Genomic DNA, 24,488 nt, shown 5'->3' with positions numbered 1-24,488 from the left:
GTTCAGTAAGGTAGCAAAGGCTGAAACGCTAGGTTGACGGGAATTCCTGTTTGTGGATCTTGGGAACAAGGTAGAAGTGAGCTGTTCAGTGTTGGGGCACAATCAGTTTATAGGCCATGGAGAAATGGTCATCAGAGGCGATGAGGTCAATGACATACCAGGAGACATTGTCTTGATGGTGGCGACATGATCTGGGAGAGATAGGAGGAATTGTTGTAAAGTTGGCGTTCAGCCTCACCTCTATTTTCGAAGAGATGCTACGTGTTAGGATTGGCAGGGTAAATTGGAATGATCCCAAACAGCAAGCTGTTTCTTTGGACTGATATCACAAGTCAATCCTCCTCGGGACAAGTAGATTAGAGTAACGTTACACAGCTCCATGTCACACACAAATAGCTCTTCCCCTTATGCTTTCGTCCTTTTAAAAGTGCTGCATAAATGCAAGATTATGTTGCTCAGAAACAGCATAGGGAAACGAATTCCATATTTTAAACTCACCTGAGGCATTAAGTAGTCCCAAGACAGGTCAGATACAGCACAGAGGTAAAGCACAGCAGTCTAACCTAACAGGATTCCCTGTGATGTCCCAACACATCCTGACTCAGCTGAAAATAGCCACTATTATGTTCCTCAGCCATACAGTGACGGAAGGCACTGTGTTCCCCCCTCCCCCACACCTCCCGCCAAAACATTCTGATTTATTTTGGATCCGAGCGAATGTGCTTTTGATAACTTTCCTTTCACTAATGTTTCCACACATTAGTTCAATGAACATTATATTGCAGCATCGATGACAAACCAGATGTTAAGTATAAAAGGCTAAACTTAAATATGGAAATATATCGTCCACATCATTAATGATATAAGATCACATGAGGACAGAGCATGCGAGAGATAGTTGTATGTCGAGCCTCGTGCTTAATTGTGTAATAGAACATAGAACATAGAACAGTACAGCACAGAACAGGCCCTTCGGCCCTCAATGTTGTGCCGAGCCATGATCACCCTACTCAAACCCACGTATCCACCCTATACCCGTAACCCAACAACCCCCCCACCCTTAACCTTACTTTTATTAGGACACTACGGGCAATTTAGCATGGCCAATCCACCTAACCCGCACATCTTTGGACTGTGGGAGGAAACCGGAGCACCCGGAGGAAACCCACGCACACAGGGGGAGGACTCCACACAGACAGTGACCCAGCCGGGAATCGAACCTGGGACCCTGGAGCTGTGAAGCATTTATGCTAACCACCATGCTACCCTGCTGCCCTTATATTATATTGTATTATATTGAATCAAAAGTAGAGTTTATCAACAACCTTGCCTCTAGCATTATCTAAAAAGCAAGATCATGAACAACTCTATTCAAGACCCAATTCGATGATAACACATGGTGACAGTGGAAAACGCAATAAAAGGAGAAACTAGTGAAGAACACAGCGACTGGAAGAAGCAGCAAGAGAAACGACTGCAGGGCAAGGACAGTGGGGGAAAATCTTCAACCAAACTTTGGAAAAGGCTACAGATAAGGGAAGCCATGGAGAAAATCCTACCTTTACTAGAATCCTTCGGCCATTTGGAAGGCCTGACGGGAGTGGATGCAGGTAGGATGGGAAACAGAAACAAAAGTTCCCCACCTTGGGTGGAAAGTGAGTGGCGGTCACTTCAATCTGAAGGCCCCTTCAGAAGTGGTGCACCCTCTCCTCCAGGACCTTGGAGCTCCAGCCCCTTAATTAGGCTTCCAAAAGGGCGGGACATTTAATCCCTGAGCTGCAACTAAATTGCGGTGGGCTCAGAGATAATGGGTGTTAATTGTGGGCAAACCAGAACATGGAGCTGCTTTGTGGCCCTGGCGAGCTTCCCATAAGTACAGGGAGCCACTGGCTGCACACCCTCACAAACACCGCCCCTCCCCCCCCAACGGTCCCCACCCTACCCCACCCCTACCACTGCCCAGATCACTGTGAGCCACAACGGCTCCCATTCCATCAGTGTTCCTCTTTATGGCAACCACAGAAAAATCATCATGGGTACTTGCGCAAGATTTCAGGGTCCTGCCAAGGTGTCTTTGCAATACACCAGTCAAACCTCCCTGAGCTCATCACACCTCGAAGCAGAGTTAGTGGCTGTCTAATTGGACACGAGGGCCACCCTCTGAAGGTGTCGCCCATTAAGAGCCCAGACAGGGATGCCCAGGGGAGATACAATCAAAGCCCCTTGACGAGGAGAATTGTCTTAGAACCTGCAATTAGAATGTCGAAGGTACCTGGACAGACTCAGTATTATAAGCCTGAATACCGAGAATCGGAGGTGTGTGCTGCGTCTTAACCCCACCCCCCCCAGCCTCAACAGTGTTTTGGCATAGAGTGTTCAAGAATTCCATCTCACTATAATTTCTCATTATCACTTCTCTTTTCCTTGCACCATCATTGCGATTGTCAGTTAATCACCCCTGCCATCCAAGCAATCACAGATCTCTTTTCCAGTGCTGCTTTTCCCTGATTCTACACTTGCTTAAAAGATGTTGGTTTCTAACACCACACTACTCTACTGAGAGATCAGCGATCTGAAGTGCGGCTCTCTCTCAGCAAAATGCTGACTGACCACATATACAAACTCACCAGCTGAGGAGTAAGTAAGTTACAGACAACCAGCTTGATTATGATAACCCATCCTATTCCTTACATCCTTTCTACAACATAGCTTCTCATTATATAAGCATTCACAACTGGTTCTGACTTTACAACTTAGCAATTGCTGTCTCCATTTTAGACTTAAATGCTGACTACTCCTCCGAAACTTGGCTTCATTTTTGAAGCTGCATTTACATTCGTAAGCCATTGGAACAGAATGAATTTCAAATGGTTTGAAGCTGCACTGACAAACACACTGATATCCATGGAACTATCACCATAACAAACCAAAGCGCCATCAACAGCACCTTCCAAACCCGCAAACGTTACCGCCAAGAAGGACAAGGGCAGCAGACACAAAGGAACACGATCACCTGCAAATTCCCTCCAAGACTCACACTATCCTGACAAGGAACTATATTGCTGGTCCTTCCCTGCCGCTGGGCCAAAATTCCTGTAGCTCCCTCCCTAACAATACTGTGGGTGATCTCCAAATTTCTTCTCTCAGAGGGTAGTTATTCCTTGGAATTCTCTACCCCAGCAAAGAGTGGAATCTGGATCACTGACTATATTCAAGGCTGAGTTACGCGGATTTTTGATTGACAAGGTAGCCAAGAGTTAAGGGAACAGGCAGGAAAGAGGATTTCAGATCAAATTAAATCTGCCCTGATCATATTGAATGACGGAGGAGGCTCGAGGGATAGAATGCCTGACTTGTGCTCCTATTTGTTGTGTTATTTCCTTTAGTTAGAGGGCTCATTAACCACTTCAGAAATGGTGGCACAGTGGTTAGCACTGCTGTCTCACAGCTCCAGGGCCCCGGGTTCAATTCCGGCCTCGGTGACTGTCGGTGTGGAGTTTGTTCTTTCTTCCTGTGTCTGCGAACGTTTCCTCCGGGTGCTCCGGTTTCCTCCCACAGTCCAAAGATGTGTGGTTTAAGTGGATTGACCATGCTAAATTGCCCCTTAGTGTCCGAAAAGGTTAGGTGGGGTTACTGGGTTACGAGGATAGGGTGGAGGCATGGACTTAACCAGGGTGCTCTTTCCAAGGGCCGGTGCAGAGTCAATGGGCTGAACGGCCTCCTTCTGCACTGTAAATTCTATGATTCTACGATTAAAGGTTCGGATACTGACTGACTGACTGAAGTCATTGATGTCAGTTTCAGTTTGGAGTCAGAATTGACCAATTTAACTGAGGCCAAGGAGTTAACATGGCTCAGGTTAAGTCAGCTCTGACTTAAAATTGAGGGCAGAGGAAGTATCATTGAGCAGCAATGTTAGGTTTGGGAATGATCCTCTCACCTCGCCAAGCTGTTCCACTCCAGGTATGACACTGACATTTACCAAGCAATGTGAAAAATTGCCCAGGTATGTCCTGTACACAAAAAGCAGGACAACTCCAACTCCAACCTGGCCAATTACTGCCCATCAGTTGACTCTTGACTAAAGTGATGGAAGGGGTCATCAACAGTGCTTTCAAGTGGCACTTGCTCAGCAATAACTTACGCACTGACACTCAGTTTTGGTTCCACCATGGTCACTCAGCTCCTAACCTCATTACAGTGTAAGGGTTCTTCCTGATATTTCTCTTATTTCCCCTTTCTTATTTTTACCTTTATTATTTTGATCCCTGGATGCTTAACGGACATGTATCTTTAATGTATCTCTCTGTCGCGCTCTCTCTCTCATGTTTTCACCAGAAAAGCTGCTGTATCTCTGAAACTGCCGAGACCTGAATGAACTTACAGTGAAAACCATTACAGACTGCAAAGTAGAAATCTCCACTGAAAGTCAGGTTTAAAGGAATGTGTGCTAGAAATAACCATCTGTAACAACGTATTATTTACCCCCTCTTCTCCCTCTGTTAGTCTGTCTTGTGTGTGTCCATAGAGTGTGGGTTTAACTGGGGGTGAGAGGGTTAAGAATTCAATAATAGTTAACCTGTTGTATTTGCTGCATATTTCATTATAGTTCTTATTATAAATAAAAAAGAATTGTGTTTAAATTTACAAACTTGGTGACTGTATTTATTGGCCAGCCAAGCCAAGGGCCAAAGAATTTGGGTATTTTTCTAAGAAATATTGGTTAATTCAATTGTGCTGCGATTCTGGGTCAAGAGGAGCTAGAATTGACCACACCCTAGCCCAGGATGTTCTCACACCAGCCTTGGTTCAAACATGGGCAAAAGAACCGAATTCCAGAGGTGAAGTGTGAGTGACTGTGCCTTTGACATCAAGGCCATATTTGATCGATTGTGGCTTCTTCAAGGAGTCAATGGGAATCAGCGAGAAACCCCTTCATTGGAGTCATACCTGGCACAAAGGAAGATACTTGCGGTTGTTGGAAGTAAGTCATCTCAGCTCCAGGACATCACTGCTGCAGTTCTTCAGGGTAGTGTCCTAGGCCCAACCATCTTCAGCTGCTTCATCAATTACCTTCCTTCATAAGGTCTGAAGTGGGAATATTCACTGACCATTGCACAATGTTCAGCTCCATTTGCGACTCTTCAGATACTGAAGTTGTCCAAGTGCAGATACAGCATGACCTGGAATCTAACCATCACCCCTTGACATTCAATGACATTACCATTGCTAAAATGAGCCAACTACATTGCTATGGTTTTGGAGTCATATGTAGGTAAGGATGGCAGATTTCCTTTCCTTAAAGGACATTAATGAACCAGTTAGGTTTTTATGACAATGGCATTTCCAGATTTTTGTTGAATTCAAATTTTGCCATCTGCCATGGTGTGATTTGAACCTGGGTCCCCAGAACATTACCCTGGGTCTTTGGCTTGCTAATCCAGTGATAATACCACTATGCTATTGACTCTTCCAAATCCATGGCCACTACCATCTAGAAGGACAAGGGCAGCAGATACATGGGAACCCCGCCACCTGCAAGTTCTCCTCCAAGTCACTCACCATCCTGACTTGGAAAGGTCATTGTTCCTTCAATGTTGCTGGGTCAAAATCCTGGAACTTCCTCCCCAGCAGCACTGAGGGTGGACCTACATCACATGGCTAGCAGTGATTCATGAGGCGCTTACCAGCACCTTCTGAAGGGCAATTAAGGATGGGCAATAAATGCTGGCCCAGCAGGCTGGCATTTTCTCTGCGGCAGGAATTGGGCCTGGGGGGTACCCTGCTTGTGTGAGGTGGGGTGCAGGGGAGCCTCATGACCCCCTTATAGGTGAGTTGGAGATTTGGGGATCACGTCTGGGGCTTGTGTGACGAGCAGAGCTCCTCAGTGCAAAAAACGGGACAAAGTGTGGCCTCGGCAGGGAGTTCCCCATTGACGCCCCGAATTGCAACAGAATCCCGATAGATAGCGTAGTGTTTCTCTGCGCTGCGAGTGCCGGGAAACACCCAGCTAAACGTACTCGGCACTGGACTCTATTCCAATTTGCTAGGTCGTGCCCTCCCCCAAGATAATCTCAAAACTGTGACATTCTTTTGCTAAACTATTTACATTTCAAGCTAAAATGTCTGCAAATCTCCTGTCCTGTTTACAGTTTTGCTCCAGCCCCTCCCTCCGCCCACCCCTACACCCCTCCAAGTCACTGTTAGCAAAAGCTTCCATCTCCAATAGTGTTCTCCACTGTCAGAGAATATGCTGAACATATTGGACGCGATTTAGCGACCATGTTGCGCTTGGCATGGATCCGAGTGGAATGGTGAAGCACGCGAGAGCCTAAAATCAGCCTCACCTGACGTGTTTTGCCCGGTGCAATCTGAATCTTGACCCGCTAGGCGTGATCCAGATATGCATATTTAAATGTGCCATTATGCTTATTTAAATATCCGGACGCCACTTTCACCTGGCGTCCGTGAGCTAACGGTCATGCCTGCGAGACCTTGATAGGGTGCCCTTCAGCACTGGTTTCCACAAATGTGGACCAGGCATGGAAGCACCATAGGGAGTTTTGCAGGCCATTGGAGCCCCCTGGGTGATTGGGGACAGGGCAGGGTTGTATCCTGGCACTCCCCCGGCACCTGGGCACTCTGGCACTTCCATCCGGACACTGCCATGGTCCCTGGGTGGCATTGCCAGTGTACCACATTGGCAGTTCCAAGATGCGCGAGTGCCAGGTTGGCAGTGTCAGGGATCGGGCCTGGAGAGGCCTTGTCCATTAGATGGGAGGTGAGGTGGGCTTTCGGGGGCCTCGAGAAGGTTCGGGGGATGAAGGGTGGGTCAATAAAGTGGAGGGGGGAACCTGAAAGGGGGGGGGGGGGCAAAGATCGGGGCTGTCTGTAAAATGGCACCCAGATTTGCAAGGTGTCGTTCAGCAGTAAATCGACTGAAGTGTGGCCACGGCGGGGAGTGGGATAGCAGTCGACTGATTCCTGGGCTGTGACCCTCACAACTGCCTGACTGAAAAGGCTGTGAAAACCAATCAGCAAAAAATTGATTCCAGAGAGAAATCCTCAGGACTCAGCAAATCACAACCACTTGAAAAAGGAAGAGGACAAACTTACATCCTCTCTAGATTCGTTTTTGACGTTGAGCACTGGGGAAAGGCCTGAGAATATGAAGCATCTTCAACTTCTGTGAAGAATTTCTCAGCCGTATCATTCACTGCTTGCGTGATGATGAAAGGATCATTCAATACCTTAGACTGAAGTAAATCTGGCGAATGGAGGAACAAAGAACATCTTGAAGGCATTGCAGGAGACGAGGAAAAGATAGCTGTCCTCCAGCTCTGAGGGTAGGATTTTTACTTCCTGTTGGTAGTGGTATCATTTTCCTTGTTTCAACATGAGGCTGCTCCGCTGTAGGAAATGGGATCACCTGGTGTCAGCATGAGAAGATCGTACTACACCATCTTCAACAATGGAATAAACATGCAGGCCTGGATTTCGATGAAATTCCCGTGTAGGACTCTTCACCTGTCGAAGCTCAATAGTTTGGGCCTGTGATTCCTCTTTACTGAAAGACAACTTGACCAATGACATGCAACAAGAATTGCTGGCTGACAGCAGTAAGTTACCCAGAGAGAACGAGATCGTCAACTCCAAGTTGGGACAAGCTAATAGAGGACATTCAGAGATTTTAAATTTGTACAAATGTAAGCTACACCTCAAACTTGAATCTTACCAGCAAGTCAAATACATTCAAATCCAGCTCGGGCTCCAAAATCTGGGCTTCCAGGAGCTGCAGCGGGAGACATTGTGGAGCTGCAGCGGGAGACATTGTGGAGTGTCCGTGAGGCGGAGAGTATAGCAGGTATAGAGAGGTGGTAACACCACAGGCATAGAACATAGACATAGAATTTACAGTGCAGAAGGAAGCCATTCAGCCCATTGCGTGTGCACCGGCCCTTGGAAAGAGCACCCCACTTAATCCCACACCTCTACCCCCGTAACCCCACCTAATCCTTTTGGACACTAAGGGCAATTAATTATGGCCAACCTACCTAACCTGCACATCTTTGGACTGTGGGAGGAAACCGGAGCAACCGGAGGAAACCCACGCAGACACGAGGAGAATGCACAGACTCCGCACAGACAGTGACCCAAGCCGGGAATTGAACCTGGGACCCTGGAGCTGTGAAGCAACTGTGCTAATCACTGTGCTACCGTGCTGCCCCAATCATTTCAAGGGGGCACCTGGATTTGAACCAAGGACCTCTTGATTTGCAGCCAAATGCTCTACCACTGAGCTATACCCCCAACTCTTGAGTTATGCCCCCAACTCCACTGGCAGGAAAGGAATGGGTGACCATCAGCCAGAGAAAGAGGACGAGGCATCCAGTCCACAAGTCTTCTCTGGCCATCCCCCTACAAAACGGATATGCTGTTTTGGATACTGTTGGAGGGTCTGGCCCCGCAAGGGGAAGCAGCCACAGCCATATTTGTTGCTCCATGGTTCGCTGTGCTGCACAGGGGAGGAGTAAAAAGTGTAGGAATATAATGGTTATAGGGGATTCAATTGTAAGGGGAACAGATAGGCATTTCTGTGGCCGCAAACTAGACTCCGGGATGGTATGTTGCTTCCCTGGTGCTAGAGTCCAGGATGTCTCAGAGCATCTACAGGTCATTCTGGAGGAGGAGGGTGGACAGCCAGTAGTCATGGTACACATTGGTACGAATGACATAGGTTAAAAAAAGGGATGAGGTCCTAAAAACAGAATAAAGGGAGCTATGAAGGAAGTTGAAAAGTAGGAATTCAAAAGTAGTGATCTCAGGATGTTTAAAAAAAAAATAAAGCAGGGGTATTGAGATACTGGACCAAAGAATTGGAGTTACAGAGAGGAAAATTATAGAGGTTAAAATCCAAAATGGCGTTGGAAATTGCTAAGATCTTTCTAAAGATGGAAGATGTAACTTTAGCAGGTTTACAGAAAGTAACCAAGGGTCAGTTGATTGAATTAGCAGATAAATTGGAGTTAGGATTATCTACAGGGGTAAAGAAAGCTGACATTATTGCAAGAATAGTGAAACATTTAAAATTGGAAGGTTTGTCTGGGAAGGCCGAGATCACAAAATTTCAAAAAGCAAACACAGCAAGCAAACAAAATAATTTTGAGTGATGATAAGAAGCATCTTAACAACATTCTTGAAACAGCTAAAAGAAATTTTGAGAAGAGAAGTAATGAGATGCTGATGCACAAAAATTACATATTGACTGTGTTAAATCGAAATGCAAATTTACCGGGCGTTATATTCTCCCCCCCCCCACGCCGGGTGGGAGGTTCGCCGGGGCACCGCGAGAATCGTGCCACGCCGCCCCGACCCCCGCACGCGATTCTCCCATCCCCTGAAACCAGCGCCGCGTGAATCGCGCCAGGTTGCTCTGAGAATCGCCGCAAATGGCGAGCGGCGAATCTCCGGCCCGGATGGGCCGAGCGGCCGCTCCGACACGACAGGGTCCTGCTGGCGCCATCCATCCCTGGTCGCTGCCGGCAGCAGGAACTCTGCGGGATCGGACTACAGCGCGGGCACTTGGGCCGCGGAGAGGAGAATCACCCCCACCATCTTAATTTGGAAAGTGGATTTGACAATGTAGCGATGCCTACAAGTGACAAAAATGACAATTGCACTGTAGACTTTATTCTTTTCTGAGTTGAAAACTAGAAATCAGAGGAAAAAGAAACATAAGACTTGAGCTATGGTAATGTTATCATGTATAGATTCTGATGATGCTGTTGAAATTATTGGGCGGGATTCTCAGGCAGTCACCTAGGGCTGGAATTGAACCTGGGTCCCTTGTGCCGTGAGGCAGCAGTGCTAACCACTGTGCCGGTCATTACTGAGTTATCAGTGTGGGAGGTGGGAGAGACATAACGCAGCCACTCACACACTGCTCAGGGATGAGGCTATGAGTGTACACAGGGGTTTACAGAGCATGGGGCCTTGAAATAACAGGGTGGAGGATCTGCTGGTGATCAAAGTGATGTTTATTTACAAGAGCTAATTTACAGTTGTGACGTTATCTTAACTAGTGTCTACATTTACCTGTGTCCACTAGGCGCTGACTTACTCTTCCTCACTCTCTCGCTATGTCTAACTATATGCCCAGAATCCACACCTGAAGTTGGGGCGGTCGGCTGCCTTCCATTCCCTAATGCCTGAGATGACCTTGGGGGGCATCTGCTGGGGAGCCTAGACCTTGAGGGTCTGGGCCTACTTTCTGACAGCATGGGTGTTGTAGTGCTACACTTTACTGTACGCTGACTGGAGGTGTGTCGTTCACAGGGAGATGGTTGTCAGATAGGCTGGGCACTCCCAGAATGCCCTATTTGGATGGCCCTGGGTTGTGCTCCTACCAATCTTCTTCTTCTCGGGTGCCGGGAGGCCCCTGGAATGTACTCCATGGGATAGAGGGGCAGCTGGAGTAAGTTCTCAAAGCCGCGTTGTCCTCAGGCACATACTCGTGGATTCCCGACCTGTGTCTGAACCATTTGAAGCCTGCACCATGGAACTCATGCCCTCAGCCATGGAGGTCATGAGCTGAGCCATGGAGCGGACAACCCCACCATGGAGTACATGTCCTGCACCAAGATCTCCACTGCAGACCGAACTCTGGCAAGGTTGGCCTCATTACATTGGAGTCTGAGGAGGGATGCTGTCATCCTTTCCTGATACTCGCAACCCTGCCTTTGCAGTTTCATCAGCTCTGCGATGACTGGATCCAGGAGCATATCATCGACCAGGGGCTCAGCAGTGCCCTCGGCTCCATCTCCAAGTGCTGGATTCCTGGGACAGTCCCTGCCTCCATCTGCTGTGAACCTTCACCTGTGAGGTGAGTGACCCAGAAGCCTGCCTACAACATAATCCCACCGAGAGTGAGTATCTGCGCTGGTGGAAGATACGGGTTACAGCTGAGTTGCCTCTCCTATGGTGATGTCCGAGAAATTACCCTCTGAGTTGCTCAGGTCTGCGGTTTCCAGGGGGCGTGAGGATGGTCTGGGCTGCCCTCCAGATTGCCCTGCAAGGGAAGGGAGATGGCATCAGTACATCATGGGGAATAAATGGTGTGAGATGTTTACTCACTGGAGGTTGAGGATTGACTTTGTCCTTTGAGTTCTCACTTTTGCTGGACTTCCGGTTGCGGCTATGCGGAGCTAAGCCGCACGTTCGGCAGCTCCAGCTTTAAAAGGACTTGTGGGCTCTTTTAAGGGCTCCAAACGGCACTGATTCGACGATTCGCGGTGGATAAAGGGGTCTGGAGCAAAACCCCCTGGGATTTATGGTTCGGACTCGAAGTGGGGCGAGGAGAAAAACGGCAGCAGCTCCCCTGGAAAAGCGGGGGAAGGTGGACAAAATGGCGGCTGGTGGAGCCCCTGAGGACTGGAGGCAGTGGGCTGAGGAGCAGCAGGCGGCCCTCCTGCGCTATTTCACGGAGCTGAAAGGGGAGTTGTTGGAATCCCTGAAGGTGACGACGAGTAAGCTGCTGGAGACCCAGACAACCCAGTTGCAGCAGCAGGCCTCTGAGTGCGAGGAGGAGGTTTCGGCCCTCGTGGGGAAGGTGGAGATATAGGAGGCACTTCATAAAAAGTGGCAAGATCGGTTCGAGGAGATGGAGCTTCGGTCACGGAGGAAGAACCTGTGGATCCTGGGCCTCGAGGAGGGGCTGGAGGGGTCGGACCTGCCGGCCTATGTGGCCGTGATGTTGAACTCGTTGGTGGGGGCAGGATCCTTCCATCTGCCCCTGGGGCTGGAGCCACTGAGTACTGGCCAGGGGGCCTAAGGCGAATGAACCCCCGCGGGCGGTGCTGGTGCGGTTCCATTGGTTCAGTGACCGGGAGTGTGTTCTGCGCTGGGCCAAGAAGGTGAGGAGTAGTAAGTGGGAGAATTCGGTAGTGCGTATCTACCAGGACTGGAGTGCGGAGGTGGCCTAGCGGAGAGCCGGGTTTAACCGGACGAAGGCGGTGCTCCATGGAAAGCAGGTGAAGTTCGGCATGTTGCCGCCTGCGCGCCTGTGGGTCACCTACAAGGACCGGCATCACTACTTTGAGACCCCGGAGGAAGCGTGGGCCTTTGTGCAGGCTGAAAAGCTGGACTTGAACTAGAGATTGGGGGCTGTGGGAGTTTTTCTATTCTATTCATGTATCATTGTTTATGCTGTAGCGGGTTATTCTGTTTGTTTTTGTTTTTTCTCTCGCTTTCGGACGATGTGGGTTATGGTTTCATGTTCTAAGGGCGGTACTGGGGTTTGTGGTTGATCTGTGTCTTTGTTTGTACGGAGTTGGTGGTTGGGTTGGGACTGCGGTTTGGGAGCTGCATTGGTGGGGTGGGGCAGTGTGAAAGCGTGAACTTTTCTCTGTTTTCCCGCTCTGCGGGACGAGGGGGTGGAGCTGGTGGTGAGGGGCGTGGCTATTAGACCGGGTTTCCCGCGCTGAAGCGGTGCCAAGGAGCTGATGCAGGGGAGGAAGGGGGACCTCATATCAGGAGGGGTCGGAGTTAGAGCGGGAGCTGCCGGGGTCAGCAGAAGTCAGCTGGCTCACGGGAGTACAGTGGAGGGAGAGTCGCGGCTAGGAGGGGTCCTAGCCTGGGGGGGGAGGATACCGGGTTGCTGCTGGATTGGCCAGGGAGGAGTTCGGGGGGGGGTCGGGGTGAGGTTCTATTGCGGTGGGAAACGGGCCAAATGGGTGATGGCCAGGGGCGAGCAGTCAATGGGTTATGGCTAGTCGACGGGGGAGGGGGGCGGGGTGCCCCCTGATCCGGCTGATTACGTGGAACGTGAGGGGGTTGAATGGGCCGGTTAAGCAGGCCCGGGTGTTTTCGCATCTGAAGGGGCTGAAGGCGGACGTGGCCATGCTCCAGGAGACCCACCTGAAGGTGGCGGACCAGGTCCGTCTGAGGAAGGGGTGGTGGGGCAGGTTTTCCACTCAGGGCTCGACTCAAAGAACCGGGGGGGGTGGCGATCCTGGTGGGGAAGAGGGTGGCGTTTGAGGCGTCTGAGGTTGTGGCTGATAGTGGCGGCAGATATGTGATGGTGAGCGGTAAGCTGCAGGGGGAGAGGGTGGTGTTGGTTAATGTGTACGCCCCAAATTGGGATGATGCTGGTTTCATGAGGCGTATGTTGGGCCGCATTCCTGGCCTGGAGGTGGGTGGCTTGATCATGGGGGGGGATTTCAATACAGTACTGGATCCCCTACTTGATCATTCTAGTTCAAGGACAGGCAGGAGGCCAGCGGCGGCCAAGGTATTGAGGGGGTTTATGGACCAGATGGGAGGAGTGGATCCCTGGAGGTTCGGGAGGCCGAGGGCTCGGGAGTACTCCTTTTTCTCCCATGTGCACAGGGTTTATTCCCGCATTGATTTCTTTGTTCTGAGCAGGGGACTGGTCCCGAGGGTGGAGGAGGCCGAATATTCGGCTATCGCGATTTCGGACCATGCTCCGCATTGGGTGGATCTGGAGATGGGGGAGGTGCAGGATCAGCGCCCGCTTTGGCGTCTGAACGTGGGGTTGTTGGCTGATGAGGAGGTGTGTAGGAGGGTTCGGGGATGTATCGAGAGGTACCTCGAGGTCAATGATACTGGGGAGGTCCAGGTGGGGATGGTGTGGGAAGCTCTGAAGGCAGTGATTAGGGGGGAGCTGATCTCCATCCGAGCCCATAGGGAGAGGGGGGAGAGGAGGGAGAGGGAGAGACTGGTGGAGGAGCTGTTGAGTGTGGATAGGAGGTACGCGGAGGCCCCGGAGGAGGGATTGCTGGGGGAGCGATGTAGCCTGCAGGCCAAGTTTGATTTATTGACCACCAGAAAGGCGGAGACACAGTGGAGGAAGGCGCAGGGAGCGGTCTATGAGTATGGAGAGAAGGCGAGCAGGATGCTGGCGCACCAGCTGCGTAAGCGGGACGCGGCTAGAGAGATTAGTGGAGTGAAGGATAGAGATGGGAATGTGGTGCGGCAGGGGGCAGAGGTCAATGAGGTCTTTAGGGACTTCTATAGGGAACTGTACCGGTCGGAGCCGCCGGCGAGGGGGAATGGAGAATTTTTCGGACAGGCTCCGATTTCCAAGGGTGCAGGAGGAGCAGGTGGAGGGACTGGGGGTGCCGATCGAGTTGGAGGAGCTGGTCAGTGGGATTGGCCACACGCAGTCAGGGAAGGCGCCGGGACCGGATGGGTTCCCGGTTGAATTTTATAAGAAATATGCGGACCTGCTGGGCCCCCTGTTGGCCAGAGCCTTTAACGAGGCATGGGAGGGGGGTGTTCTGCACACGACGATGTCTCGGGGACTAATATCCCTGATCCTGAGGCGTGATAAGAACCCTTTGCAGTGCGGCTCATACAGGCCGATTTCACTGCTGTTGCTGGCGAAGATCTTGGCCACTAGAATAGAGGACTGTATGCCGGGGGTGATACATGAAGATCAGACGGGTTTTGTGAAGGGGAGGCAGCTGAACACTAGCGTGCGAAGGCTGCTAAATGTGATAATGATGCCGGCAGCAGAAGGAGAGGCGGGGATTGTGGTGGCATTGGATGCGGAGAAGGCCTTTGACAGGGTTGAGTGGGGGTACTTGTGGGAAGTGTTGGAAAGGTTCGGGTTTGGGGTGGGGTTTATTAAATGGGTGAAGTTGCTGTACGAGGCCCCGATGGCGAGTGTAGCGACAAATGGGAGGAGGTCCGAGTACTTCAGGCTCCACCGTGGGACGAGGCAGGGGTGCCCCCTGTCCCCCTTGCTTTTTGCGCTGGCAATTGAGCCTCTTGCCATGGCTCTCAGGGAGTCGAGGAGGTGGAGGGATTTGGTGCGAGGGGGGGAGGAGCACCGAGTGTCGCTGTATGCGGACGACTTGCTGTTGTACGTAGCAGACCCGGTGAGGGGAATGCCGGAGGTGATGGAGAATCTTGCTGAGTTTGGGAGTTTCTCGGGATATAAATTGAACCTGGGCAAGAGTGAGCTGTTTGTCGTGCACCGGGAGATCAGGAGGAGGGGATTGGTAGGCTCCCGCTAAAGAGGGCAGTGTGGAGTTTTAGGTACCTGGGGGTTCAGGTGGCTAGGAGCTGGGGGACTCTGCACAAGCTCAATTTTACTAGGTTGGTGGAGCAGATGGAGGAGGAATTTAAAAGGTGGGACATGCTGCCGTTGTCGTTGGCGGGTAGAGTACAGTCCGTTAAAATGACGGTGCTCCCGAGGTTTTTGTTTTTGTTTCAGTGCCTCCCCATTTTCGTCCCGAGGGCCTTTTTTAGGAGGGTGAACAGCAGCATTCTGGGATTTGTTTGGGCGCACGGGACTCCGAGGGTAAGGAGGGTCTTTTTGGAGCGGGGCAGGGATAGAGGGGGGCTGGCGCTGCCCAACCTCTCTGGGTACTATTGGGCGGCTAACGTCTCGATGGTACGTAAGTGGGGAATGGATGGGGAGGGGGCAGCATGGAAAAGGATGGAGATGGCGTCCTGCGGAGGCACGAGCCCGAAGGCACTGGTAACGGCACTGCTGCCGCTCCCTCCAATGAGGTACACCACGAGCCCGGTGGTGGCGGCCACCCTCAAAATTTGGGGGTAGTGGAGGCGACACAGGGGGGAAGTGGGGGGCTCGATGGAGGCCCCGCTGCGGGGGAACCACCGGTTTGTCCCAGGGAACATGGATGGCGGGTTCCTGGGGTGGCACAGGGCAGGCATTAGGAAGTTGGGAGACCTGTTTATTGATGGGAGGTTCGCGAGCCTTGGTGAACTGGAGGAGAACATAGAACATAGAACAGTACAGCACAGAACAGGCCCTTCAGCCCTCAATGTTGTGCCGAGCCATGATCACCCTACTCAAACCCACATATCCACCCTATACCCGTAACCCAACAACCCCCCCCCTAACCTTACTTTTTTATTAGGACACTACGGGCAATTTAGCATGGCCAATCCACCTAACCCGCACATCTTTGGACTGTGGGAGGAAACCGGAGCACCCGGAAGAAACCCACGCACACGGGGGAGGACGTGCAGACTCCACACAGACAGTGACCCAGCCGGGAATCGAACCTGGGACCCTGGAGCTGTGAAGCATTTATGCTAACCACCATGCTACCCTGCTGCCCCCTAAAGTTTGAGCTCCCCCCGGGGAATATGTTCAGGTACCTTCAGATCAAGGCGTTTGCTAGGCGACAGGTGGAGGGGTTCCCTTTGTTGCCCCCACGGGGGGTAAGGGATAGGGTGCTTTCGGGGGGTGTGGGTTGGGGATGGGAAGGTGTCTGACATCTATCAGGTAATGCAGGAGGTGGGGGAGGCCTCGGTAGAGGAGCTGAAGGCTAAGTGGGAGGTGGAGCTGGGGGAGCAGATTGAGGAGGGGACATGGGCGGACGCCTGGAGAGGGTGAACTCCTCCTCTTCATGTGCGAGGCTTAGTCTCATCCAGTTGAAGGCGCTGCACCGGGCCCACATGTCCGGATCTAGGATGAGTAGGTTCTTTGGGGGCGAAGACAGGTGCGTCAGGTGTTCGGGGAGTCCAGCGAACCATGCCCATATGTTCTGGGCATGCCCGGCACTGGAGGAGTTCTGGAAGGGGGTGGCGAGGACGGTGTCAAGGGTGGTGGGATCCAGGGTCAAGCCAGGTTGGAGGACTCGCGATATTTGGGGTTGGGGTGGAGCCGGGAGTGCAGGAGGCGAAAGAGGCTGATGTCTTGGCCTTTGCGTCCCTAGTAGCCCGGCGGAGGATCTTGCTGCAGTGGAAAGATGCGAGACCTCCAAGTGTGGAGACCTGGATTAATGACATGGCGGGATTCATTCAGCTGGAGAGGGTCAAATTCGCCCTGAGGGGGTCGATACAAGGGTTCTTTAGGAGGTGGCAGCCTTTCCTCGACTTTCTGGCTCAACGATAAGGTACTAGGTCAGCAGCAGCAGCAACCCGGGGGACGGGGGGGGGGGGGGGGGGGGGGGGAGGGGGGGAGGGGGGGGGCGTTTAGGGGGATAGTGTTTAAGTTAATTTGCTTATTGTTAATTTATTCTGTTGTTTATTGGGGTTGGGGGGGGGGAGTGGGGGATATGTTATATGCGTTGTTACGGGTGCCGGGGGAGTTTATTATTATTATTGTTGTTGGTATTATTGTATTGTTTTGTTGATATATATTTTTCAAAAAATTTCAATAAAAATTATTTTAAAAAAAAGAGTTCTCACTTTTGCTCACTGCCCCACATCGCCATCTGCACAGGCGTGGTCGTGCTCCTCCCCGGCCAGCTCAAGGTCTTTTTCCTCGTGGGGGGGATGAGGGTGCAGAGCTCTCTCATGCCTGTTGTGGTCGATTTTGTCCTGCAGAGAGACAGATGGGGAGAGTGTAGGCGGGGGTCCTGCCAGTTCAGATGCTTGAGGAGTGGCATGTGGACTGGAGTCAAAGTGGGGATGTGAGGAGCAGAGTAGAGACTGGGGGACACCATGGCAATTGGGGGAGAGGAAGAGGGCCTCGTAACAGGTGGACAACCTGGTGGCTTACACTGGCCGCGCGAAGATCATTCATTTGTTTTGCCAGCACTGCTGCCCCGTCCTGTTCTGCAGGGAGCTGGCACTAACTAAAGCTGCTGTGCCCGCCCAGGCCGGGTGGTCACCGAGATGGAGGGATGCTTTCTGGAGTGCAGGCACAGGAGGTCTCTCCTCTGTTGGTCCCCATCCAGTAGTCTGGTCAAGGCTCCCTCCAAGAGTCTTGGAGCAGGCTTCTGATGTGTTATCTGTGTTGGTCTAATATCGACTGCAACTGGATGCAGTAAATCGAGAAACAGGCTTCTCCTACTGGCTTGACCAGACTAGCTCTCTTATCACATGGTGTTGATGTTCATTGGCTTGTGCATTGTGACTATCTCCTTAGCCGTGTCCTGTGAGAGAGGGAGAGCCTTAATGCCCTGTGGGCTTTATAGTGGTGGTGTCCTGTCTGGTGATTGGTTGTTCTGTGTCGTGTGTGTTCATTGGTTATCCTGTGTGTCAATCACTGCCTGTCTGCATCTCATGATATATATGAGTGGATATTATGACATCTCCCCCTTTTAAAATGAATTTTGGAACGTGGCTATCTATGCATGCATAACTATGTACAAGTGGGGAATGAATGAACATATGTACATGGGAAGGTGTCTATCGTGCAGATACAGAGCAAACTGAACAAAATTTACAAGATTTAAGACTATAGATTCAGTCTTTGTGGTGGGCGATGAATTCTCATCGATCATCGCAGAGTTGGAAGGGGGAGACGCCGGCACCTGGACAGGCGGGATGGCTGCCATCTCGGTGGCCTTGTGGATAGGTGGGATCGCTGCCAGATCGGTGGCCTCGTGGTGCAAGACGTCCATAGGAGGCATGGTGACATGCAGAGAAGTGAGGTCAGGTGATGGGCAGGGAACTTTACGCAGCGCCCTCCTGTTGCTCCGTAAAATGGAGCTATCAGCCATTTGGACAACGAAAGACCTGGGAGCAGCCTGTCTGACGACAACTGCTGAGGCTGACCAACCTCCCTCAGGCAGCTGAACGCGAACAACATCGTCTGGAGCCAGCGCAGGCAGATCCGTGGCATGAGCATCATACGTGATCTTTTGCTGGTCCCTGGATCGCTGCACCTTCTGCAGCACCATGAGGTGGTCAAGGTCTGGAACATGGATGGCTGGAACAGTCGGCCTCAGGTTGCGGTTCATGAGCAACTGCGCCGGAGACAAACCAGTCGACAGCGGGGTTGCCCTGTATACCAATAGCGCCAGGTTGAAATCCGAGGCTGAGCCTGCAGCCTTGCACAGCAACCGCTTGACAATATGGACCCCTTTCTCGGCCTTCCCGTTTGATTGCGGGTAATGGGGACTGGATGTGATGTGACTAAAGTGGTAGGATTGTGCAAAGTCGGACCACTCTTGGCTGTAGAAACATGGACCGTTGTCACTCATTACCGTGAGTGGTATCCCATGCCTGGCAAACGTCTCTTTGCAGGCTTTGATGACGGACTTTGACGTGAGGTCCGACAGTTTCACCACTTCCGGGTAACTGGAGAAGTAGTCGACAAGGAGCACGTAATCACACCCATTGGCGTGAAAGAGGTCTATCCCCACCTTGGACCACGGAGAGGTCACGGTCTCGTGCTGTTGCAGCGTTTCCTTGGGCTGAACTGGTTGAAACTTCTGGCATGTTGTGCAGTTCAGGACTGTGTTGGCAATGTCCTGGCTGATACCAGGCCAGTAAACTGCCTGCCGAGCTCTGCGTCGACATTTCTCGACCCCCAGGTGACCCTCATGGATCTGTCTGAGCACCATGTTTTGCATGCTTTGGGGAATGACGCTTCTATCTAGTTTAAGAAGGATCCCCTCAGCAACTGTCAGCTCGTCCTTAACGTTGAAGAACTGGGGGCACTGCCCCTTTTGCCAGCCATGGACAAGGTGCTTCATCACGCGCTGCAGTAGGGGATCTTTGGCAGTTTCTTCGTGTATTTGTATAACTCGTTCATCAGTGGCTGGGAGGTTGCTGGCACACAGCTGCACCTGTGCTTCAATGTGGTGAATGAAGTCGCCCTGTTCACACGGTGTGTGATATGGGATAGGGCATCCGCGATGATCAGCTCCTTACCCAGTGTGTAGACGAGTTTGAAGTCATATTGGAGGAGACGAAGAAGAATTCGCAGCAGCCGAGGTGTCATGTCATTTAAATCCTTCTGGATTATGTGGACTAAAGGCCTATGGTCTGTTTCCACCGTGAACTTTGGCAGGCATATACGTCATCATGAAACTTGACTACTCCTGTCAGGAGACCCAAGCACTCCTTTTCGATCTGGGCATAACGTTGTTCGGTCGGAATCATGGCCCTGGAGGCGTATGCCACTGGAGCCCAGGATGAGGAGTCGTCTCGCTGAAGGAGCACCGCCCCAATGCCGTCATGACGCTTCTATCTAGTTTAAGAAGGATCCCCTCAGCAACTGTCAGCTCGTCCTTAACGTTGAAGAACTGGGGGCACTGCCCCTTTTGCCAGCCATGGACAAGGTGGCTTGCATCTGTGGATATCTTGGTATCCTTGGTTGGGTCAGAGAATGTCAGTACTGGGGCTGTGGTAAGCTTCGCCTTCAGCTCAAGCCACTCCACTTGATGTGCGGGAAGCCACTGGAACACTGTCGACTTTTTTACGAGATGCCGAAGGGCTGTGGTGTGGGATGCCATGTTGGGAATGAATTTCCCGAGAAAATTTACCATCCTGAGAAAACGGAGGACCGCCTTTTTGTCCTCTGGGGTCTTCATGGCATTGATTGCCAGCACCTTGTCAGCGTCAGGTTGCACACCCTGCTGTGAAATGTGGTCACCCAGAAACTTGATAGCGGACCTACCAAATGAGCATTTGGCCCTGTTGAGCTGGAGGCTGTTTTCATGTATCCTCTGGAAAACTTGTTTGAGGCGAGCGATGTGATCCTCGTGCGTCGTGGACCAGATGATCACGTCGTCCACATAGACTCCCATCCCCTCGATGCCCTCCATTATTTGCTCCATTGTGCGATGAAATACTTCGGAAGCTGATATGATACCAAAAGGCATGCGGATGTAGCAATACCTGCCGAATGGAGTGTTAAACGTGCACAGCTCCCGACTGGACTCGTCCAGCTGTATCTGCCAGAACCCACGGGAGGCGTCCAGCTTGGTAAAGAATTTGGCATGAGCCATCTCACAGGTTAACTCTTCACGCTTTGGGATCGGGTAGTGCTCGCGCATGATGTTGCGATTCAGATCTTTGGGATCAATGCAAATGCGGAGTGCACCAGAGGGCTGCTTGACGCAGACCATGGAGCTGACCCAGTCTGTTGGTTCCATGACCTTTGAGATGATACCCTGGTCTTGGAGCTCTCGTAGCTGCGATTTCAGACGATCCTTGAGAGGAGCCGGCACCCGGCGCGTGGCGTGGATGACTGGGGTGGCGTTCGGTTTGAGCAATATCTTGTAACGATACGGGAGCGTGCCCAATCCATCAAACACGGTGTGGTATTGCGTGAGAATGTCGTCTATCTCAGCCTGGAGATTTACATTGGGCGAGGCAGTCGCCAGTGTCGAGGACATGGCATGGACGCGCTTGACCGATTTAGGAGTTTGCATGCGCGAGCACCGAGCAGGGATGCCTTGTCAGGCTGGATGATCTCGAATCGTAACATCACTTTGATTGCCTTGTGAGATACACCTAGCTGACACGATCCACTGACAGCTATGGCGTTGCCATTGTAGTCAAGGAGCTGGCAGGCTGGTGGAAGAATGCTAGGTTGGTCTCGGATGCTGTCGAAGTCCGACTGTGGTAGGAGGTTTGCAGATGCGCAAATGTCCAATTTAAATTGGATGCGAGATTGGTTAACCATGAGGACAGCTCACCACTCATCGTCAGGATCCACAGTGAGGATTGAAAGGCAGTTTGCAGGCACGGTGGAGGCCAGCTCGCGCGTGGTGATTATGCCCACCCGATATGGAGACTCGAGGCAGTCAGCATTGGGGTCCGTTGGGCTGTCGGGATCCGAATCCTGCATGCCTTGTTGTACGCAGCGGATGCATCTGCGCTGCAGCTGGGATCGCTGTCTGTTGGTCGGTGGAGCGGACCTGCATAAGGCCGTGAATGCCCAGGCTTTCCACACTGTAGACATCGCCTTCCTTTGGTTGGATATTGCCGCTTTAAATGGGCGGAGCCACAATTTGGACACATCATGGCGCTGACGTCAGCACGTTCCGTGCACCATCGCACATGCGCAGTGCGGTCGGCTGACTTTCGCACATGCGCATCGTGGTCTTCGGCCTCGTCGTCCACCCGGTCATGGCGCGCATGCGTAGGGACCCGGGAAAAGTGCGCAAAACGTCTACTCTCCTTGATGCTCAAGCCTTGCATTTTTGCGATGGCCTGCACCCGTTCTGCCTCGTGGGAGACTAGTTTTGCAGTTTCTGCCGCCCTGATGTGGGAGTAACGATTCCTGGCATGCTCATGGACAACGCACGTTTCAATGGCGACGGAAAGGGTCAACTGTTTGATTTTGAGGAGCTAATCCTGCAGGGAGTCGGACTGGACCCCGAAAACGATCTCATCCTGGATCATGGAATCAGCTGTCGAGTCATAATTACATGACTGCGCTAGGATGCGGAGATGCGTCAAGAAGGACTGAAAAGGTTAATCCTTACCCTGAAGCCTCTGTTGGAAGATGTACCGTTCAAAGCTCTCATTCACCTCAATGTCGCAGTGGTTGTCGAATTTCAGCAGAACCGTCTTGAACTTCGTCTTGTCTTCGCCATCGGCAAACGTGAACGAGTTATAAATGTGGATGGCATGATCCCCCGCAGTCGACAGGAACAGTGCGACCTTTCAGGCATCCGATGCTACCTCGAGGTCGGACGCCTCGATATACAGGAGGAACCTCTGTTTAAAGACTTTCCAGTTGGCGCCGAGGTTGCCGGAGATCCGGAGTTGCGGAGGAGGTTGGTTCTTTTCCATGCCGCTGGATGGCTACGTGTTGGTCGTTGCAGATTCACTCGAGGTAGGTTCGTTAGAGTTAATAGCTCCCTGGTACCATGATGTGTTATCTGTGTTGGTCTAACATCGACTGCAACTGGATGCAGTAAATCTAGAAACAGGCTTCCGACACAGGAGATGGTCCAACACTGTTTTATTGAACCTGTTGATTGCTGTAAATAATCTGCTGTGTGTTGACACTCTATTAATCTAACTGATAACCTCCTACTGACTTGACCAGACTAGCTCTCTATCACATGGTGATGATGTTCATTGGCCTGCGCACAGCGACTATCTCCCTGGCCGTGTCTTGTGAGAGAGGGAGAGCCTCAATGCCCTGTGGGTTTTATAGTGGTGGTGTCCTCTCTGGTGATTGGTTGTTCTGTGTCGTGTGTGTTCATTGGTTATCCTGTGTGTCAATCACTGCCTGTCTGCATCTCATGATATACATGAGTGGATATTACGACAGCTTCTGGGCTGGCATTGTCTCAGTTGGATCTGGAACAAGTGCTGGGCAGTGGTGGGAGCTCCCCAGTAATTGCAGTGATTAGGTGTCCCTGAGATGGGCAAATCAGCTTGAGGCGTGATGCACATGAAGAAAAAATCGTTGACTTGATACGGTCAAAATTCCGTGAGATTTTCCACCAACGTCGTCAGAGGGGAATTTGTATTGTTTTCTCACTGTAATTGCTTTGCCATTTTGCGGTAAGATGCCACTGAACATATTGAGTCCATACGATTCTTCTTCCTATGTTCCATTGGCCCCGCCTGAGTAAGCGCCACCCCCTTCCCCTCAAAACGCCCGCCCAACAAAACTTACCTTTCCAGTTGTGCCGTTATCTTAATTAGTACCTACGTTTACCTGTGTCCACGAGGTGCTGACTTACTCTCCCTCAACCTCTCGCTATGTCTAACTATATGCCCAGAATCCACACCTGAGGTTGGGGCGGTCGGCTGCCTTCCATTCCCTAATGCCTCAGATGACCTTGGTGGGCATCCACTGGGGAGCCTAGACCTTGAGGGTCTGGGCCCTGTTATTTCAAGGCGCCATGCTCTGTAAACCGCTGTGCACACTCGTTGCCTCATCCCTGAGCAGTGTGAGAGTGGCTGCGTTATATCTCTCCCACCTCCCACACTGATAACTCAGTAATGACCGGCACAGTGGTTAGCACTGCTGCCTCACGGCATCAGGGACCCAGGTTCAATTCCAGCCCTAGGTGACTGCCTGAAGGCATTACATTCCACCCGATGATTCTAAATTATAACTTCAACACCAATTTTCATTCTGTATTTAGCATTAATTACAAGTTCTCGTGCTTTAAAGCCCTGCAGTCTATTACTGCAGGATGAATATGCAGGCTTCAGTCCTCCGCAAAATAAGAAACAGACCTCACCCAAGGCTTGATTTATTCCAGACTATTTGACAGCCAACCTATAATTAAAAGAAGCACAACCATAAGGATCTTATAAACGAAGGCGAGGACGAGCTTCGTCCTTTTAATATCCCGGCTGAAAATGTAACGTTAAACCATAATTGATTTCTGTAAACACTTCGATCTCTTCTCTCCTTTCTGCAGGCTTTGAGTTTTTAACAGAATCCTTCTGTTTATTTCTCAACAGCTGAGAGGAACTTGGATCTTGGCCATCCTTTGTTCGAGGTTCAGGGGTCGTGCGACTTAACGTAAGACCCTTGCAGAGCATTTACTTAGAGCTGGGCTACGGTTAATGCTATTTACGGCGCTGTTCTTTTGCAATTGCTTCTCTCAGGAAATAAGAACACATGGAAAGTATTGCTCCCTTAGTCGAGCGTTAAGTAACATTCTCCAAAGACTTCGGTACTTTGAAGTCACTCCGAAGTTATTGGCATACACCATTCATTTTTGTTGTACACGTACCAAAAAAATAATTGAATCAAAATGGGGAGTTTATGAAGATTGATATGACAATATGCAAATTATATGAAAAAAAACTTCTTATCCCAATGTCTTATCTGT

General features: G+C 51.1%; 1 non-coding gene across 1 annotated transcript; it reads right to left on the bottom strand.

The window, feature by feature from the left end:
* Window positions 1-8,238: 8,238 nt before the first annotated feature.
* On the bottom strand, window positions 8,239-8,310 carry trnac-gca. The gene has a single exon. It is a non-coding gene; the product is annotated as a tRNA-Cys (tRNA).
* Window positions 8,311-24,488: the final 16,178 nt, after the last annotated feature.

The sequence above is a fragment of the Scyliorhinus canicula genome, chromosome 20, assembly GCF_902713615.1.
Source record: "Scyliorhinus canicula chromosome 20, sScyCan1.1, whole genome shotgun sequence".
Lineage (NCBI taxonomy): Eukaryota > Metazoa > Chordata > Chondrichthyes > Carcharhiniformes > Scyliorhinidae > Scyliorhinus > Scyliorhinus canicula.
Note: the sequence above shows the minus strand (reverse complement) of the source record. Positions and strands in the feature narration are given on the sequence as shown.